We start from the raw sequence: 5,000 nt of genomic DNA, 5'->3' as shown, positions 1-5,000 counted from the left end.
GGGTAATTGTGTCATCGACAGGACAAAAACAAAATCCTGCTCGTCGAACACACATATGTATATTATTATGTACACACACACGGCGAAACGCGCAAACCCGACGACACAGACTCTACGATTTGACATATGTGTACAGCGGTGCGATCGTCATTTGTTTCACGACAAACGACGATCGGCGGCGAGTGCGAGCGCGAGATAGAGCTGTTTCACAACATAGAGTCAGTCTCCGTCGTTTGTTGTCTCACTTCGGCGACTCGACTCTGTGTTGTTGACGGGCGGCGGGCGCGCATCATCACGAAAAACACATATATATGCACCCCGAAAGAAAACAAAAAAAAACGGTGTGCATATATATGTGTTATGTGTTATAATCGTCTACGAATTGGACTGTGTGCTAGTGTTGTCATGTGTGTTTCTACTCTACACAGCAACATATGTGCACACACGAAGTAGTTGTACGATTATCACGAGTAGAGAGTGATGTATGTGCTTGACCGCGGCGGAGTGTTTTCGACGCGACGAATAAAATCTTTGCTATAAGAAAACACTCTCTCGACTCTCGTTCGTGTACCGTCCGTGAGTGTGCATTCGTTCGTTCGTTCGTTCGTTCGTTCGTTCGTTCGTGCGCCGCCGCTGTGCAGGCTAGGGCGACAACGCGTTCTTATTCGTTGTCCGCTCTATCATAAATATTTATCATCACTCTCGTTTGTTCGATAATAGAGAGTACGAGAAAGAGACGACGCTAGACTTTGCTACCTATGTATATATGTAATAAAGTCGCGTCGTTACAGACAGACAGGACGACTCGACTATCGTCGTCGTCGTCGTCGTCGTCGTTCGTCGTCTCTCGTATTCTCTCGGATAAAACGAGAGAGATAGATGAATCTCTTTAACTGTGTGGGCCGACGGACCGTTGTGTATGCACGAGTCCGTATAGAATCGAAGCGGTCCCGAGAAAAATTATACTTACACCTCTATCTAGCGAGGCATTACTCTATAGACACCGGGCGGAATCGTGATTGTTTCACATCCGTATTGTGTTAAACGTTTTTTTAAATAAAATGTGAACGCGTCTCGGTACGAACGTTCCCAATTGGGGCCACGTCAGTGTGTCCTGAAAATGCAGGCGGGCAGCGGACGTTTGACGTGTTTGAGATACAACCGTTTCAAACGTTCGCCCGTCGGCGACCCCAAACTCTCTATGTGCGCACAACACTACATATAATATTTATTTACATGTGCGTGTTGTGTGTACGTTTTACAGAGCTCGCCCGTAACGCGTCGGCGTGATCTAGGATCGTCGACGCGCGGGATCGACGGAGTGCGCGCTACGAGCGCGTGTTCTATTCGATAGCTCCCTGGTTGATCCTGCCAGTAGTTATATGCTTGTCTCAAAGATTAAGCCATGCATGTCTCAGTGCAAGCCGTATTAAGGCGATACCGCGAATGGCTCAATATATCAGTTTTGGTTCCTTAGATCTTACTCAGTTACTTGGATAACTGTGGTAATTCTAGAGCTAATACATGCAATCAGAACTCTGACCAGTGATGGGATGAGTGCTTTTATTAGATCAAAACCAATCGACGGAGGGCCCCGCGTCTGAAGTCGTTAATTTTGATGAATCTGGATAACTTTTGCCGATCGCATGGTCCAGTACCGGCGACGCATCTTTCAAATGTCTGCCTTATCAACTTTCGATGGTAGTTTCTGCGACTACCATGGTTGTCACGGGTAACGGGGAATCAGGGTTCGATTCCGGAGAGGGAGCCTGAGAAACGGCTACCACATCCAAGGAAGGCAGCAGGCGCGCAAATTACCCACTCCCGGCACGGGGAGGTAGTGACGAAAAATAACGATACGGGACTCTTACGAGGCCTCGTAATCGGAATGAGTACACTTTAAATATTTTAACGAGGAACAATTGGAGGGCAAGTCTGGTGCCAGCAGCCGCGGTAATTCCAGCTCCAATAGCGTATACTAAAATTGTTGCGGTTAAAAAGCTCGTAGTTGCATTTGTGCGCCGCGCTGTCGGTGCACCGCATCCGCGGTGATACTGACACGTCTGCGGAGCATATCGTCGGTGAGCCGGCGGTAATACGCCGGTTCAATATCAAAATCCTATCGCGGTGCTCTTCGGTGAGTGTCGAGGTGGGCCGACAATTTTACTTTGAACAAATTAGAGTGCTCAAAGCGGGCTCAAAATGCTGCTTGAATATTTCGTGCATGGAATAATAGAATATGATCTCGGTTCTATTTTGTTGGTTTTCAGAACTCCGAGGTAATGATTAATAGGGATAACTGGGGGCATTCGTATTGCGACGTTAGAGGTGAAATTCTTGGATCGTCGCAAGACGAACATCAGCGAAAGCATTTGCCAAAGGTGTTTTCATCAATCAAGAACGAAAGTTAGAGGTTCGAAGGCGATTAGATACCGCCCTAGTTCTAACCGTAAATATGTCATCTAGCGATCCGCCGACGTTACTACAATGGCTCGGCGGGCAGCTTCCGGGAAACCAAAGATTTTGGACTCCGGGGGGAGTATGGTTGCAAAGCTGAAACTTAAAGGAATTGACGGAAGGGCACCACCAGGAGTGGAGCCTGCGGCTTAATTTGACTCAACACGGGAAATCTCACCAGGCCCGGACACCGGAAGGATTGACAGATTAACAGCTCTTTCTTGATTCGGTGGGTGGTGGTGCATGGCCGTTCTTAGTTGGTGGAGCGATTTGTCTGGTTAATTCCGGTAACGAACGAGACTCTAGCCTGCTAAATAGGCGTCGTCATTTAGGTGTGCGTGGCTCCGTCACGCAACTCACTGGCGACGTATTAAAATTCTTCTTAGAGGGACCGGCGGCTTCGAGCCGCACGAGATTGAGCAATAACAGGTCTGTGATGCCCTTAGATGTCCTGGGCCGCACGCGCGCTACACTGAAGGAATCAGCATGTTCTCCCTGGCCTAGAGGCCCGGGCAACCCGCTGAAACTCCTTCGTGCTGGGGATTGGGGTTTGCAATTATCCCCCATAAACGAGGAATTCCTAGTAAGCGCGAGTCATAAGCTCGCGTTGATTACGTCCCTGCCCTTTGTACACACCGCCCGTCGCTACTACCGATTGAATGATTTAGTGAGGTCTTCGGACCGACACGCGGTGGCTTCACGGCCGTCGGCGTTGCTGGGAAGTTGACCAAACTTGATCATTTAGAGGAAGTAAAAGTCGTAACAAGGTTTCCGTAGGGGAACCTGCGGAAGGATCATTAACGTGTTGTCGTTGTTGTCGTCGCGCTGTTTTTGTTGTCGTTGTGCACACACAACACACACGATGAACGATGATGGACGATGATGGTGATGATAATATTTATATATCCTAAACACCCAAAACTCAAAAAAGAGACTCTGTTCGACGGTGGGTGGCGCATCTCGCGCCGCCACCCGACGAACGTATCTCGCGTCGCGCTCGTCGTAACTTCAACGTAGACTGGTATACAAATCCGCTACCACGAGTTGATACCTCGACGAGAGCGCTCGTCAATCGAACGCACATAACGAGAACACGCGAGAGCGTCATTGTTGCGGTAGGCGCGCTTGTATCGTGTGTCGTGTATCGTTATACCACAAACATAATATATGTATGTACATACATATGTAACATTTGTAACTTGTAACATTTAACACACACAATATTATCCATGCGGTAGTGGTGTAAAAACTATTACCCTGGACGGTGGATCACTTGGCTCGCGGGTCGATGAAGAACGCAGTTAACTGCGCGTCATAGTGTGAACTGCAGGACACATTTGAACATCGACATTTCGAACGCACATTGCGGTCCGTGGAGACACATCCAGGACCACTCCTGTCTGAGGGCCGGCTGTATAAAATACAAATGCCACATTGCGCCCTTACGGGGGCGCACATGACGGTTCATTGTGACGTCGACTAATAGTCCTCGTCCCAATGTCCGTTTAAATATCAACGATGAACCACACACGTGTCGATTGTGATGATGATCATGCGACGACGTTTACACAAACGTTGTCGAACGACCGGCGGTGTGCCGCCTGCGGACAGTGCATGATATGCGAAATATCTCATATCGCGCACATATACGCTAGCGGCGCGCTCGACTCTTCGAAATACTTTTGCCGCATGGCGGTGTATGTATAGAGAGGGTTGAGCGTGTGTGTACGCACGCACCGTGTTATGTGTCGTGAGTGATTTAATATCGTCGCGATCTTCGCGCAATACACACAGTAGGCGGACTCGACGTCCGAAGAGCGCATCGACGCCGTCGTCGTTCCTCCGGGACGGTTGCGTCGTCGTAACGCTGACGGATATCGCGTCTGCCTCATTTTTTTATCGTTGGCCTCAGATCAGGGAGGATCACCCGCCGAATTTAAGCATATTAGTAAGCGGAGGAAAAGAAACTAACTAGGATTTCCTTAGTAGCGGCGAGCGAACAGGAAAGAAGCCCAGCACTGAATCCCGCCGTTGTTCAGGCGGCGGGAGATGTGGTGTTCGGGAGGTTCCGCTTTCTCGTCGCGGTCGCTCCTGTCCAAGTTCGTCTTGAACGGGGCCGTTTTCCCGCAGAGGGTGCCAGGCCCGTAGCGACGGAGGACCGTGGCGAGAGGGACTCTCCTTAGAGTCGGGTTGCTTGAGAGTGCAGCCCTAAGTGGGTGGTAAACTCCATCTAAGGCTAAATATTACCGCGAGACCGATAGCGAACAAGTACCGTGAGGGAAAGTTGAAAAGAACTTTGAAGAGAGAGTTCAAGAGTACGTGAAACCGTTCAGGGGTAAACCTGCGAAACTCGAATGAACGAACGGAGAGATTCATCGTCATTCCGCGGCGTACGGACGCGCGCCTCGATGTCGTCGGCCTCGGTCGGCTGGCACGACGCGCGTCCGTCGACGTCCGCGGACGGCGTGCACTTCTCTCTTAGTAAATGCATCGCGACCCGTTCGATGTCGGTCTAAGCGCCGTTCGGGAGCCCCACTAGTACC

At 49.9% G+C, this 5,000-nt stretch overlaps 2 non-coding genes across 2 annotated transcripts; both read left to right on the top strand.

Annotated features, from left to right (window-relative positions):
• Nucleotides 1-1,355: 1,355 nt before the first annotated feature.
• LOC142987068 (small subunit ribosomal RNA) lies at nucleotides 1,356-3,257 on the top strand. Its single transcript, XR_012960503.1, has one exon. It is a non-coding gene; the product is annotated as a small subunit ribosomal RNA (ribosomal RNA).
• A 453-nt stretch (nucleotides 3,258-3,710) lies between these two features.
• LOC142987064 (5.8S ribosomal RNA) lies at nucleotides 3,711-3,867 on the top strand. Its single transcript, XR_012960500.1, has one exon. It is a non-coding gene; the product is annotated as a 5.8S ribosomal RNA (ribosomal RNA).
• Nucleotides 3,868-5,000: the final 1,133 nt, after the last annotated feature.

This window comes from Anticarsia gemmatalis, unplaced genomic scaffold (genome assembly GCF_050436995.1).
Source record: "Anticarsia gemmatalis isolate Benzon Research Colony breed Stoneville strain unplaced genomic scaffold, ilAntGemm2 primary ctg00000058.1, whole genome shotgun sequence".
In the NCBI taxonomy this organism is placed as follows: Eukaryota; Metazoa; Arthropoda; class Insecta; order Lepidoptera; family Erebidae; genus Anticarsia; species Anticarsia gemmatalis.
The sequence above is the reverse complement of the archived record's forward strand: the minus strand, read 5'-3'. Positions and strand labels throughout refer to the sequence as shown.